Source organism: Lepisma saccharinum, chromosome 18, assembly GCF_977018435.1.
Source record: "Lepisma saccharinum chromosome 18, izLepSacc3.1, whole genome shotgun sequence".
NCBI classification, from domain to species: Eukaryota; Metazoa; Arthropoda; class Insecta; order Zygentoma; family Lepismatidae; genus Lepisma; species Lepisma saccharinum.
The window spans coordinates 18,616,315-18,633,220 of NC_139246.1; the positions used below are offsets into that span (position 1 = coordinate 18,616,315).

Sequence of the window (16,906 nt, forward strand, 5' to 3'; positions counted from 1 at the left end):
ACTCTTTTTTGTGTGGGATCATTGTTCTGGTATAGAGCATCTGATTTTATTAATATTTCTTTGTAATGCTCATAATCTTGATCTGTATAGCTGCCAGGCCTTTTCCTAGTCATCAGTTCCCACAATCCAGGTGTTCCGGGGTACTTAACAAAAGCACCTTTTTCTCCGAGACGAGATTCTGAATAAACAATTATATCATCCCCCATAAATGTTACTCTGAAATTGCCAATTCTATGAATGATGCTCCCATCAAGCTCTGTGTCAGCATATAAGCCAAAGACCTCATCTTTGTTGTCTTTAGGTGTGGTTAAATATTTTTGAGCAAGAAGACCCAATTCAATAGGATCCTGAGTAGCTTCAATTCTTCGAGGAGCAACAGGACTAGGTGTATGAATACTGGAAAGTGGGGTGAATGGATAATCTAATATGTTCCTTGCAGCTACAGGTACAAGCTCCGTGATCAAATCTTGATTCTGCTCTGTAACAGTTTTGATATTCTTACCTAAATTATTAATAGCATCAATTACAGGCTGTTCTGTTTGTTTGTGTTTTTCATAAATTCCTCGGTTCTCTGATTTCCATCCCTTAAATCTTTTTACAAGATAATCTCTTAACTTAAGATCGTCAATGACTGGTCGTTTCATGGTTATTTATATATGTTTCAACGTCTAGAAAATCGTTAATTTTGTTTCTGTATTTTCCAGTATTAGGTGTTCTTGTCATATCAATTGTGACAAAGCCATAACTGTCTTGATTCCAGCACCTGCTGCAAAACTTGGAAAAATCATTGTAGCTCAAGTCCCCACCTACATATTCATCATGTATGTGTTTGAGGTTGGTATGATCTTGATGAAACACACATATAAAATTGCTGTTGTCTCGGATCAGCTGCTTCGGTATTTTAGAAAAAGTCTGTGCCAGGTAGAAGCAATCAATGTTTTTGTGTCGGCCCTGTGTAAAAAAATTTCTAACCTTGTTTTGATTATCCAGTATAATGTCATCAAACACAACAACAGAATTATCGAGACATTCATCAAGTGGCTTAACATCTGATTCAAAAGTGGCTATATCCAATCCATCATATAGCTTCATCAGCTGCTGATATTTTAATTGTTCCAAGCTCTTAGAGAAGACATACAAGTGCCTGTTTTTCCAGTCTAACCAGTTGGGTGCCAATAAAAAATTATCAACCATTAGTGTAGTTTTACCACAAGCAGATGGCCCAACAATAAGACACCTAATATTATCAGGCAGCAACTTGCCATTTCTCTTATTCTGCTGTTCAGGTTCTGGCAGCCTTTTTATAACATCCCAGGTGCTCATATTATCACTTTGTCTGCATCGATCCAGCTGTTTTCCGGATGACCCAGCCATTTGACAAGTAACTTGTTGCCCTTTCTGCGGATTATTTTTTCTATGAGATATGTGTCAGGCTGTTTAGTTTTGCTGAGCTCTTGTTCATAGAACCTGCCTTTGAGAATTTCTCCTCGATGATCCTTTATTATATATGTGTTAAGGGTCCCGGGTTTAACTTGAACCACTGTAAATAATTCTGTGCTCCAGTTTCTTGTAAAGCCTCTCTTGAATAAGTGCTTATATTTGCTTATTCTTACTTGATCCCCCACCCTGAATTTGGCCTTTCTTGTTGTTGGCTGGTATCTAGGATAATAAACAGTCCTGATCAATTTTTGCTCATCAGATGAAGTTACTTCAGAGGGTTTCATGTTGATTGTGGAATGGACAGAATTGTTATATTTATGTAGAAGTTCTGGAAGAATATTAATCCATTTATAATTACCTTGGAGGGTAAATTGTTTATACATAAGATTTTTTAAGGTTCTGTTGAATCTCTCTACAATTGAGGCTTTGAGGTCACTGTAACTCGAGTAATGTTTTATTGCCTGGCTTTTAATAAATTGTTGAAACACTGAATTATAAAATTCTTTGCCATTATCTGTTTGCAAATAGCGCGGTGATCTTCCACTCTGATTGATGATTGTCCTGATAGCTTCTGTAACACATGTTCCAGTCTTGGATTTGAGTGGCACAGCCCAGGCAAATTTTGAAAATGTATCTATTACAGTGAGTAGATACTTGTAGCCCTTGTTGATTTTGTCTAAGTTTTTCAGCTGTCCACTTGCCATCTCAATCAAGTCGCTCTGCCATAAATCATCTATGCCCTTTGTGACTACTGGGAGTCTCTTATAATTATGTCTGGCTTGTCTGTGTAATTCATCAACAATAATTTGTCTAGACATAATATGAAAACAAGAATATTGCAACTATGGGGTGTTCAGCAGCTGAGACTGCAGGATTTTCTAAATATAATTTGTCCCCTATTTGTATTTTAAATTCCAGAGAGCCATCATCTTCAGCATAAGATGTTTCTAATGTATTGGGGTCTGTAAAATCCTCTAATTCTACACTGGTGATTTTCACTTTGTTCTCAGCATTTGTTATTGATAAGGTGGGGTAGTGGTGTGCCTGTGGCTGATGCCAATATTTGATCTTGATTGGTCTCAATGTACCCCCAACAAAAAACTGGTAATAAAATTGTGCAGGGGACAGCATATATATTTTGCCCCCTGGTGTAAATGGTGAATCATATTCTTTGTTGGGGATGCTGTACAATTCAAGAATTACTGTATGTTTTGGATTCTCGATTATGCCTGTTATTTCCTTTTCTGCTGTAAGCAATCTGCTTGTTACAGATTCAAGGTGCTCGTTGATGGTCCTAACAACATCATCGTGGCCTGGCTTGATTTTTATGTCCACAATAAGTTTCTTGTATTGTTGCACAATCTCTTGTAGCTGGGTGGCAAAAACAGACAGAGCATTTGCTTGATTGGATTCCATGGTCCCTAGCTGTTGCTTGATATTAGCTACAATTTGTTGCAAATTTTCAACAACTGCCAATTTTGAATTTTGAGCAGTAAGATCATGGACCTGTCTTCTGATATCCTCAAACAGGGCATGCAGTTCATTAATATGTTGATTTGTTGGTAGAGTGGCCACTGTCTGAGTGAGATGTTTGATCTCTGTTTGGATATTCTTGATATCTTCTGATTTCAATATCCTATTCACTGCTCTCTTAATATTTTTAAGTTCCTGTGATGTGGGAAGATTTGATACTGTATTTTGCAAAGATTCAAGTGCCAATTTCACATTGTTTAATTCAGATGCATCAGCCACATTTTGCATAGCATTTTGGAGCAGGGCTATATCTGCCTGAGAGGGTGTTGATTGTTGTAAAATTTCAAGCTTTGTTTGGATATCATCTATCAAGTGATGAAAATGAGATAGCTCAGATTCAGTGTTGAGGTTTTCAAGCTTTGTGATTTGGTGCTGGACACTGACAAGAGTGTCTACAATCCCGGGCAGGCGAGTTTCTTGTACATTTGCCAAATCACTTTGCACTGCTGCTATTGTACCTTCAAGATGGGTTATGGTACTTTGAATTTTTCCAAAATCTTCATATGTTTCGAGTTGCAGCTTAATGTTTGCTACACTACGCGTTATTGCATTCAAAGCATCAGAAGATGGCAAATTGTTCATAAAATCTTCAAGTGTCTCAATTTTTTCTTTAACCTCGGCTATGGCATTGTGCAGAGGATCCAGATTAGGTATCTGGAGTGATTGAATCTGTTCTTTTAGAGTGGAAATCACTAGATCAAAATCTTCTTGTGATTTTATGCTTTTGACAATTGTTTGGAGCTGTGCCTGGACATTATTTATCTGCTCTTCCAATTGCTGTTTCAATTGCTCAGAGTTGTTAGCCTGGGTCTTAAATTTGGCTTGAAGAGCTGCTACAGCCTCTTCTAAACTTTGAAAATTATCCAATGTGGCCAAATCAGTATATTTCTGAAGCAACAATTTGAGTTCTGAGTCAATTTTAAGAAGAGGGTCCATGCATTGTGATTGTAAATTTGTAATTTCTAATTGAAGACTGGCATTGAGTGTGGTTTGTAAAGCTTGTAAATCACTTCTTAATTTCTTGACTCTGACATCAAGCATCAGAATCTCATCACTGTGATCTTCATGCCTTGTATGGCCAAATATATCATTAGGCATTTTTGTTTTAATGGTTATTTATTATAGAGTATCTGATTCTTAATTCTATAAAAAAGGGTATAAGCTTGTCATATGACCCAGGGACCTCAATATATAAGCAGTCACCAGCAGAAACAGTATATACAGTGCCAGAAATCATGTTTGAGTGCTTAATTCTATAAATATTTCTCCCTACTGAAATCTTGACATCACCCTCAGGGGTTGTAATAAATTGCAATTGCCCACCTACTGGTAATTGGTAATGATTTAAATTATTGTTAAATATGTACAATGTTTTACCTGTTTCTTCATCATTATCTGTAAGTATGCTGTTCAGATGAATAATTAACAAGCCACTCAGTTTAGACAGTATATCAGGAGAGGGTTGTGGTGTGGGCAGGTCCATAATACCTTGTTTCTTGAACCCAAATAAGTTCATAGGCATGTTTATTTATTTCAAATCATGCTCTGTAATTGGGCATTGTTTCCCACTTTTCAAATCACAATGCCCCCAAGGTAAAGTATGTATGTCACATGATAAAATACATCTCTTATCATCATGTGGGTCCAGGGCCACTTTTCTTACAATATTTGAAGTCAATAAGTGATCCTCACTCTGAATTCTATTTTCTGATGTTCTGATTGAATTCTGGGACTTGATGCAATTTTTATAATCTTCAAATTCAAGATCTTTTTCTACAGTAACTCTGCCAACTCCCTTGGCCTTTTTGACAACAGCACTACATGTTTTAAAACTGTATACCTTGGCACTTAACCCAGCAAATTCCACAATAACATCACCAAGTGTCTCATCTTTTAACTTGCCAGGCACCTTTTTGTTGTGGGGTTGAACTAATGTATGTTCACTGGTGTCAAAGTATTGAAACAATTCAGGCTGTGACATATCTTGATAAACATCTTCTGTTTGAATATCAAGAATAAAACTATCCGTGTCCATGTACAATAATTTTACACGATCACCATAAAAAGGTTTCAGCACATCATAATATAATGTTAACATATGTAATTTGGACAATTCCAATATCACAGCCCCTACATAAATAGGTTTATCAAATTTGATTTTTGTTTTCATCATGTTGAAAAGAGCCATGTGCTCATCATAAATTCTTCTATAATTGAAATTAGGCTTTGCAACCAATTTTTTGCTCCGGCTGGGGTCAGTAATTATTTTAACATCGGTATGTTTTCTGACATTTTCAATTGTTTTGCCATACACTGAATTTACCATCAATTTAAACAAGCCCTTATCAAATTCGCTCTTTGCAGATGTTCGAAGCTCTGTATTTGTGTCAATGTATGGTTTCAACCATCTTGAGTGCCTGAACCTTAAGACTTTGCTAACTTTGGTCACTTGGACACCATGTTTCATCAAGAACTGGAGGTTTTTATAATATATGACATAACCCTGTTTCGGCTCCAGAGTCATCATGAGCTTCTTCTGTTTAGAGCCAGGTGAGCACTTAACCTCGGGAATTGGGGACAAATCAGAAAATTTGTTGTGTAAATTATCAGGAATTGTCAGATCAACCTCTATGAATAGGCCATATTCACTGTCATCAAAGTCCTTAAGATCTTCAATATTGAAATTTTCAACCCATTCAAGCTCTGCATATGGCAGTTTTTGCATCATGGCGTGACCATAGAGGTTGTTTGCATCTACATACGTTATATAATTTGATGGCCGTGCTGGATCATAATCAGGCATATGCTTGTTATTTGCTCTGGCATATCTCTGAGAACATTGCACCATCCCTCCTCTTATGCATTCCTCCATAAACAGATACATATCTTGATCGTGGATCAGATCCAATTGCATTTTGGTGTTGAAAAACGTTGCGGCCCATGCTAGGCCCGGGGCACTGTAAAAATATATTGGATCCAGTTTATAATTTTGCATGGAAGATTTTCTGAATGTTTGCAATATATCAGCTAAGAGAGTAACATCAAGTTTCAAATAAGCCATGTGATAATCACCAAATGTCTGGCATTTTAAATTTTTCCACATCAATTTGGCATGGTGATAATCCTCATCAGTGATTCCAGATCCTCTGATTTTGCTGTAAAATGCTTCTTGTGGTGGCAGGGAACACTCATCAAATTTAGAAAAATCTGTAACATAGTCATATGGATATACACCCTTCCGCCTAATTAATTTCAGGTCCAGATTTGGAAACAATGCACGTGTGATTTTCAAGTCATCATCAGATAATTGAGAGGCCAGTATAGCCAGGCTAGCAGGTAAAAATCTGTAAGAATCAAGAAATCTTATGTGAATAGGAACACCTTCAACTTTAATTATCTTGCTAATAGATATATATTTTTCATCATTTTCAGCTAAAATATTTAAATTCTGCTTGTCAAACCCCTCGTACCTGATCAGATGATGGAAATCATAATTGGATGCTCCATGGCAAAATATGGGGATAAATCTTGGTCTCTTGATCTTAATATTACAGCTATTACACAGGGCCTGTTTATATCGACCATCTGTATGAGAATGGTGATGAACCTTAATATTTGTATCTGAAAATTCACAATCACATATCGGGCATTTTTTTGCATTGTTGAAATCCTCAATCTGTTTCTCTGTTAAAGGCAACATAGGTTTTGATATTAATATGTTGTTAGATGCTATGTCACGGCACACATTTTCTATTATATGTGCAAATATTTTGATGGCATTTGGTCCCTTGTATGAATATTCTTTAATAACAACACCATCCCGTATAACCACACAACAAAAGCTGGAAGGCTCATGTTGCTGGTATGGTGTAGTTGAGGATTCTTCTGGATCTGGGCTACAGAATGCAAGAGGTTTGAGGTTCGATTCGAAATCACAGACAATATATGCTGGGTGTTCCAACAAGGCTTCATACTTTTTGAATTTGCAATTTTCACTTGGATTGGGCATCACCATATGAACAGGTTTATGGTTGCCACAGTATTTCAGATGCTCAATTAACTTGTTTTTAGCAATTTCTGCATTTTTTTCACGAGCCCCATTTACCATTTTTCTACCATCAATTACAGTTAAGCATCTTCTGCACAACTTGAATATGTTTTTATATTTATCTAGTTGTGTTCTCACTAAAGCTTGAAGATTATGTATCAGAGTGTAATGGTATGTATCATCTCCTTCAATTAAGAGCAGATCAATCGGAATTGCAGATTCATCATCAATCGTACTGATTCTGAGAGGTGCTATCGGGCAATTGCCAGTGGAACAAATAAATACATTAATAGATAATTGTTTGCCATTGATGTGCCTGGCCCTTTTTTCAAATTTATCAATATTCTGAACTGACATTGGATATTCCAAACCCTCCATTACATCGTCAAAATCATGTTCATGCTGTTTGTAATAAGTTATTCTCTCAGGATTCCTTGAAACTGGAAACAAAGCAGCTAATATACACCACAGAAAACATTTCTGGTCGGTATTTTCTATATTAACCACGGCTCTTCTGTTTTTGATATTTGCAGGTAATGGCACATATGTAGATCCTTGTAATGGAGTGAATTCAGAAATATTAACATATAACTTGTGTGGAGATCCGCATAGGCTCCATCCGGACTCTTTTGCTGCAAATTCAGAGTGTTTGATATTCAGTTGATTTATCAAGCTGCTTATTATTGTGTCTGAATTTGAATTTGAATATACAGGTACAGTTTCTGTTATGTGGGGCTGTGTAAATTTTGTACCGTTTGGTTTCTTATATTGTACAAACAATTTGAGGGAGAGCTTATAAGAGCCATTTTGTGCATTAAGAATTGCCTGCAGATTAGGATTTATACTGTTCAAGAAATTCTCAATGCCACATCTTGGCTCTGATACAAACTGGTGATCTCTTAATTGGCCGTTAAAACTGCTACGGATAGGTTCATGGCGTGGCTGTTTTGCTGCTCTGGCATTAAGAGGTGCTTCGTGCTTTCTTTTCAGACCAGAAGTAGATGGTTGTGCAGAGCAAGTATCTTTATGTTTATATGTGAAATATTGCAGGCTGTATTTTCTATTGCATTTGGGGCAAATTTTTGTGGGAGTTCTGCTTTTGTCTGGATTACAAATTTTTTGATGCTTGGCCCAATTGGGGCTGGATATATTCTTATTGCACTGATTACAATATTTTTGATTCGGCATTTTTGTTGTTGTTTATTATATACAATTTCTTGGGATTCAATTCAAAATTCTATACTGGATAAAAATATCAGTTGGGTTCAACACTGTCCTTTGTGTGTGAGTGTGTGTGTATGTATATATACACTTAATATTTTTGGCTTTGGTATTTATATACAATTTCTTGGGATTCAATTCAAAACTCTATACTGGATCAGTTGAGTTCGGCACTGTGCTTTGTGTGTGTGAGTGTGTGTGTATACACTTAATATTTTTGCTGTTGTTTATTATATACAATTTCCTGGGGTTCAAATCATAACTCTATGCTGGATCAGATGGGTTCAGCACTGTGCTTTGTATGTGTATGTATATATGACCTTACTTGGGCTATTCCGCCAAATTATATGCTTCAAGTCCCCTATACTTTGGCGGAGCCTGTTCAGGTTCTATCCCCCGCGATGTAGTTTCCACTGCCAATCCAGCAATGGTGAAGAATCTGCACTGTACCCTGGCCTATATAGATTTACAGAGCCAATAGAAGCACTGTGGGGGGTGTATTCAGAAACATGAGCTCTTCTCTAACATTTTTGCCGAAGTACTTTCTTCTGAATGTATCCCGTTTTTCTGCTGAGCGTGCATGCAATCGAGATCGCAGCGCCTCCACGCTTAGGGGAGCGGAATTGTCTGGAATTAATTTGTAAAGGATCGCTGCTCCAAATATTGATCGACACGCCGGTGCTGGGCTCGAAATGAACTGATCGCTGTGCAGAAAGTATCGATCCCACCGCTTTGGGGCCGTCATGCGCACATATTGTTCAAGTATTGATTTTATACCCTCTCGGCGCATGATTTTATATATGAACAGATTACAACAAAGAAACTGAATATAACAAATGCAAAATATCCTAGTTTCTATTCAATCCTTTTATCTGAATTGAAGAAACCAACAATTCACATATCCCCATATCGCCATATGCTTGCCCTATTATTTCACTAATAGGCAATGTTCTCGAAGAGTCCTAATAGGCAATGTTCTCGAAGAGGCCTAATAGAACAAGATACAGCGGTATGAGAAATATGTGAATTGAAAATATTTTAGTAATATACGACGTCTAAGAAAAGGAATATTCAGCTCCAAAGTACTTTGTCTAATGCTTGCTACCATTTCCCTATTACTGGCAAAAGAAGTTAAAAATGTTGACATAATGAAAAAGATTGACTTATTCCCAAGTGTTCACCGAGTTCAGGCATTTGCACATAGATGGCTCTGTTGTCACGGAGCAATTCTAGAAGAATTACATTGTTTTAATATTAGATAAACAAATTGAGGCTGGTGCTCAATTGAACTTAAACCAAAAGTAAATATGCGTGTGTGTGTGTGTGTGTGTGTGTGTGTGTGTGTGTGTGTGTGTGTGTGTGTGTGTGTATGTGTGTGGATGGCCTAGTTTTAAGTGTGGCCACAAGAGGGGCATATTTTTAACAAATTTATGGACAACAATCTCACAGAAGTGCCTTTTATAAGTGTAACCTCATCAATCTGAAGAGCTCTTCTTTTCTGAAAAATTCCCGAGGGCATTTTTACAAAAATCTTGGATTAAGCAAGGGTTCCACACTTGAGCAAAAAGCTCATATGGCCATGTTAAGCTTGTTTTAAGTGTAGCAAATCTGCTTGAGGGGATGCTCTTCCTTTCTCGTCCTGTCCGTACCACCAATACTACTACTAACCCCATATGCTAATGAAATTATAGGTGATTATCAATGTGGATTTAAACGTAACAGATCAACTGTAGATCAAATTTTTCACATCAGACAGACACTTGAAAAAAAGTGGGAATATAATCAAAATGTCCATCAGCTATTCATTGATTTCAAAAAAGCATATGATTCAGTCAAAAGAGATAAACTATATAATATATTAGTCGAGTTTGGAATACCTAAGAAGCTTTTTAGTATGATAAAAGTATGCACCAGTGAAACAGAAAGTAAAATTCGTGTGGGTATTAATATGTCTGACAAATTTACAATTCATGATGGGTTAAAACAAGGAGATGCATTATCTCCATTGCTCTTTAATTTTGCCTTGGAATATGCTGTTAGGAAGGTAAAAGAAACTAAAGAAGGACTAAAATTAAATGGTGTGACTCAGTTGTTAGCATATGCAGATGATGTAGACTTACTGGGGGATGATGTGAATACAATTAAGAATAATGCTAAAATATTTTTCAAAACTGCTAAAGAGATAGGTTTGGAAGTTAACAAAGAGAAAACTAAATGTATGCTTACAGGCCGAAACCAAGTGTTAGGTAATAATCAAAATCTAATTATTTAAAGCAAATCGTTTGAACCAGTTTCCAAATTCAAATACTTAGGAGTAATATTAACAAATGAAAATTATATTAAAGAGGAAATAAAAAGTAGGCTTAATTCAGGAAATGCATGTTACTTCTCTCTTCATAAACTATTGTCTTCTCGTTTAATATCTAAGAAACTAAAAGTTAAAATATACAAAACAGTAATTTTGCCTGTAGTATTATGTGGATGTGAAACTTGTTCCCTTACATTGAAAGAGGAACATAAATTGAGAGTATTTGAAAATAAGGTCCTTAGGAAAATCTTTGGACCTAAAAGGGATGAGGAGACAGGTGAGTGGAGAAGGTTACATAATTTAGAACTACATAATTTGTATTCATGTCCAGATATTATTAGAATAATTAAATCAAGAAGACTTAGGTGGGCAGGCCATGTGGCACGAATGGGAGAGGAAAGAGGAGTTTACAGGATTCTTGTTGGGAAACCTGATGGTAAGAGACCTGTAGGAAGGCCAAGACGAAGATGGAGGGACAACGTTAAGATGGACCTAAGGGAAATCGGTAGGGATGGAAAAGAGTATATAGATCTTGCTCAAGATAGGGAAACATGGAAGGCCTGTGTTGCTGCAGCCATGAACCTTCGGGTTTAAGAAGGCTAGAGAGTTAGTTAGTTAGTTAGTTAGTTAGGCCCCTCTATACACCTGCCAAGTTTCATGCAAATCGGAAGGGGACACTTAGATAACCTCCCTTGAAGTCTTACACTTTGTAATTATATAACACTGCATATATTATAATGTTTTATTTTAATTTTTAAAACTGTAACTGTAGAACAATTGTATAATTCTTGTATAACATTTATGTCTTGTTAAATGTGTTAAAGGTTTTATCCTGGAATGAAATGTCTCACATTTATGTGTGTTTCCATTTCCAATACATTCGAATGAATACATATTCGTTTCAATGGAATTTAAAAAATCACCTCTGAAATTTTATGTTAAACAAGTAAGATTATTTTTGTGCACGAGTGTGTTAGCCGATGAGTAGCAAATTATTTTAGGAACAACACTTGAAAAAAATCTTGTAGGACTAACAAATGAAAAATTTCTTTGTAATGGAAGATCATAATACCTTTTAAGGTGTGGTAATATTATAATGGGATTGAGATACGAAACTATCGGATCCGGAACTTTCGGATCCGGGTTTTTCGGATCCGGATCCGTTTGGCCATCCCTAATGTGTATGTGTGACAGCAGGCAAGGTCGAAGTCAAAAGAGCGTTGCAAAATGATAAGAACGGAGTGCGGTTACCCCAGTAGATGTCGTTTCCAGTGGCTACAGAGGGCGGGCGCTGTTGCAGCTAGCGTGCAGATCGCGAGGTATTCATACCCTGTTGAGGAGTACTGCTGAAGGTGCAGAATGGGCCGTAGAGCAGGATTGTCGGAACGTGAAAAGGGCCAGATATTGGCATATATGTAAAGAAGAGGGAGTGTCTTCGAATGATATTGCACGCCGAATTTGTCGCAGCGCCTGTGTGGTGAACAATTTCCTAAAACTTGGAGGCAGGTATGGAATGAAGAAAGCACCGGGAAGGCCTCGGAAATTGACGCCCCGACAGGAACGTGACATCCTGAGGAAGCTGGCTGCTGGTGAAACATCCCTCAGACAGTTGGCTCGTGATCCTCATATTCATGTGCATCAATCAACGCTATCACGGGCTGTGAAACGCAGCAGTCGTCTCCGATATCGCAAGGCCAAACGACAGCCACGCCTCACAGCACAACACAAGGAGCGTCGCGTGTCCTGGGCCAAGATGCACATGGCGTGGAAGGAAGGAATGGCGGCGGGTAATTTTCAGTGATGAAAAGAAATTCGATTTGGATGGTCCCGATGGCTGGGGATACTATTGGCATGATCTCCGCAAAGAGGAAAAGATCTTCTCCAAGAGACAACAAGGAGGACAGTCTCTAATGGTGTGGGGTGGGTTTGGTTAATCATGGGAAAACGAATCTCGCCTTTCCCACAGGCCGTATGAATGCGCCCGGATACCAAAATGTCCTAACGGACAATCTATTGCCATTTTCCAGTGGCATTGGTGGCGATCAGTGGCGTTTTCAGCAAGACAACGCCACTATACACACTGCTGAGTCCGCTATCTTCTGGTTTCTTGACAGGAATGTGCATGTCATTGATTGGCCTGCGATTTCCCCTGACAATAACCCCATGGAAAACCTGTGGGGTCTTCTGTGCCGTTGAGTGTACGCCAATGAAACCCAGTACAACAGCGTTCATGACCTGAGGAATGCTATCGTTGCTGCATGGGATGCCCTTGATGCTAATCTATTGAAAACGCTGGTGGACAGCATGTGTGATCGGGTCTTCAAAATGGTGTACTGCCATGGTTCGTGTATTGGCTATTAAAGCAGGTCTGGGATGCCGTTCTTATCATTTTGCAACAGCAAACATGGTCACTTTGAAGGTTCGTTGTTATGTACCTTCTCCTTGCCTGCACATGACTTCTGGTCAACACGTTTTCTCTTTCTATACATTAGGTGAGCATTGTAATGTGCTGTGTGCCTGTACCTGTAACTTAGTAAACGTGTCACACTTACTTTTTGATTCGTTCTTATCATTTTGCAACGCACTTTACGTAGATTCCATTCGCATTTCTAGTGCAATCGCCTTGTAATCAAGGGGTCCCGGGATCCATACCCGGTGGAGGCACATAGTGGTTCGGATCCAACTTTAAACTGTAGGTCCAGTCCCGATTAGCCTTACTGTGCATAAAGTGGACTTAAAACAGCAAATCAACCAACCAACTATTTCTAGTGCACTGCCAAACTTTTCCGGTGGCGGCGCCAGGATAGATAATTTCGATCGTCATTTGTTTGCCCTAAGCTCTACATCGGAATGCATTGCAGTGTGCTACTCAAACTTTACTTTCGCCGAAGTGAAAAGCTTCTCGTCTCAATCCATAATGATAATATGGTCCATCAGTGGCGTCTCGTCCCTTGGGGCTTCCGGGGCTTAGCCCCTAAAGAAAAACGGACGTATTGACGTAATTATCAATCACCATAACGCATAACTATCACAGTCTTCTAAAAGGCGATTTTTACCCACTTAAATTCATCGTCTGTTGCAATGGATACGACAGCGCTCCTAGCGGCATTGATGCCAATTATCGCTATCCGGGGCACGTCGCAAAGGAAGGCGTGGCCTACACCCACCTACGCTACAGTGAAGGTCACAAGCGCGGATCCAGTATAGCAGAGAGAGAAGGAAAGAGTGCAATGGATTTAAGTGCTGATTCGGGGCTAGCTCAGTTGCGTCGCGTTCGATCTCGCGTGTTGTTCTGTAGTGTTGTGGTGGCTTTCATTCGCTATGTTTGAGTGAGCTTGGCAGGGTTGATGTTCGAACACAAATTGATGAAGGACATAGGCTGTCAATTACAAGACACAATGAATTTCTACGGAAAAATAGGCATATATTAAATAGAATTATCGATTGCTTAAAATTCTGTGGTCGACATGAACTTGCTCTCCGAGGACATAATGAAAGAGAACAATCCTTAAACAGAGGCATCTTCCCAGATTTATTATCCCTTCATAGAAGAGGGAAAACTAAAGAGGGAACTTCGTGTTCTTTATTGTAGTGAAGAGTTGAAAAACATAAACTTTATCAGTAGATTGCATTCATTTTTTATTTAAAATTATTTAGAGGGTACCTTTTCAGAAACAGTAAAAATGACAAACATAGTTTTAATAACTCCAGTGGCAACAGTTGAATCTGAACGATGATTCAGCACTTTGAAGCGTATTAAAACCAGCTTAAGAAATGCAATGGGACAAGACAGACCAAATGCCTTGGCACTTGCTTACAATTGTAATGTTAAAATGTTATCTACCAATACACTTCAACGAGAAATCGACATGCCATCATTAAGGTCAAGGAGAATTTTTATGTAACAGCTATTTTTGTATAAAATAATTAATGGCCTTATTGATAATGCTCAAATTTTAAGCAAAATATCTTTTAATACTACATGTTGTCATCTTCGAAATAGAAACTTGCTGAATTGTCAAATGGCTAAAACTAAGAAGTATCAAAACTCTCCGTTACAGCAAATGTTAGATTTGTACAATAAGTTATCAATGATAGATAATGAGTTAGACTTTTCGTATTCCCTGAATATTTATAGAACAAAGTTGCAATCATTATGTTTTACACAAGAAATTATAGAAATTATTGTCTTATAAGTGCAAATATTTGGGATTTCTGAATATAAATATATGTTATAGGTGAGGTATTTATTTATTTTTTATCATTTACTATGAGTGTATGTAGGGCTTTGTATTGTTTTGTATTCCCTGAATGTTTGCAAGACAAAATTTCAATCATTATGGTTTGCGCAAGAAATTATAGAAATTATTGTCTTGTAAGTGCAGACATTTAGGGATTTCTAAACATGTATATATATCATGGGTGAGGTATATTGTTACCATTTACTATGAGTGTAGGTATGGCTTTGTATTCTTTGTCTTGTAAATATCTATTTGTGTGAAGTATCTCTTTATTTGTGTGTTTTTATATATTATTAATTATGTATGTATATTTAAACTGTATGCAAGTCTCCCATAATTGAAGAAGCTTTCTCTGTTGGAGACAACTACAATTAAATAAATAAATAAATAAATAGAGAAAGAATACATTTCAAACATAGAGGGCTTCAACGAAAAAGTAATAACAAAATTTGCTGAGCAGAAGAACAGGAGTCAACGTTCGTAGAAAGGTATGTTTCACAACAATACCTGTTTCTTTTGTAATCTTGTGAATTGTCATTATATTTTAAATTCTTTAGAAAAGTAAGTCCAGTTTTGTAGTTTAGAATAAGATAAATACCCGTTTTTTTGTAATTCATATAATTTGTCATTACATTTTAAATTCTTTCAAAAAAGTAAGTCCAGTTTTGTAGTCTAGAAGAAAAAAAATACCTATTTTTTGTAATTCATGTGAATTGTCATTATATTTTAAATTCCTTAAAAAATAAGCCCCGGCCAAATTTGAGGCCACGAGACGCCACTGTGTTTCATGAACCTTTTAGATAATGCAGCAAGTCCTAAGTTTCCGAAAATGACAATCTTGTGAAGCTAAGAATTAGTATATTAAAGCGCAACGGCAGGGTAAATAGACCTACAAATAGTGTACGGTTATGAACAAATTAAACTTTGGTGTCCTTTGGTTCGTTCCCAACTGTTGTAGATTGAAAAGTAAAATATTAGATTCGACATTACGTTATTATTTCCTTTTCTGGTTGTGAGTAGAATTTGTAATTCAGCGGCTGATGTGGGAATCGGGGAATCACCCCAAATAATCCTGAAAAATGTATTTAGTGGAGTACGTAAGTGCTATTTATCATCACATACTATGCAATCTCCAATTGCCAGTAGGCAAAATCCCCTTACACTTTTCTCCTTCTTACGAAATTATAATTCCTTTAAGTAAGAACGCTCGAGAGATTGCGAGACGTGAAATGGAAAATAAGATGTTTTTCTTTAATAACAATTCTTCCCGATAAATTTATATATAAAACAGAGAGAGGATCGCTGTTACACATGTCCTAAAGTGTGACATTTTATAAAAAAGTAAATTATTAACGACAACTATGAAAATAAAGGTACAATCGTACGAAATTATTATGCATTATTCTATAACACAACAACTCATAAAGTATTTAAATTGTGGAAATTTCATGTGAAGTAAGTACATTCAGAAGCGTCTCGTGAACGCATGCGGTGCATGCTGCGCATGCGTCAATTGTGGGAAAAAGGACAGCTTCCTCTGCGACGACATTCATAAGCATTTCTACATTATAATTTCTTCATATAGGAGAAGTATTTATTTTACACGAGAGCGTTGAACTAAGCTTATATTACATTTCTTGGATCTGAAGTGACGCATGCGTCAATTGTGGGAAAATAATTATTACTTTCCTTCACTTCAGATCCAAGAAATGTAATACTGTATAAGCTTAGTTGAGCGCTCTCGTGTAAAATAAATACTTCTCCTATATGAAGAAATTAGAATGTGGAAATGCTCATTAATGTCGTCGCAGAGCAACCTGTCCTTTTTCCCACAATTGACGCAAGCGTTCACGAGACGCCTCTAAGTACATTCTATATGGAAGTGTAAACGTTTTTTGAGTTCTGATATCTTTCCTTTAGTCAACTATCATTGTTTTAAAAAATTCTAGTTTTAAAGCACTGATTATAATTGATCTATCGTGTTCCGATCTAATTTCTCAAGTTACAAGAAAATCAAACGTGCAATTTAATATAATAACCGCACGTCGAACATCTGCTTCTCCCATATATTAAATGGGAGAACAGTTGCCTGTGTAAAGCGCAAGGACACAACTA

At 37.1% G+C, this 16,906-nt stretch overlaps 1 protein-coding gene across 1 annotated transcript in view; it reads left to right on the forward strand.

Annotated features, from left to right (window-relative positions):
* The window catches only part of LOC146002145 (uncharacterized), a 61,781-nt gene that overhangs the window by 33,709 nt on the left and 11,166 nt on the right, over positions 1 to 16,906 (forward strand). The gene's annotated exons all lie outside the window — the stretch shown is intronic.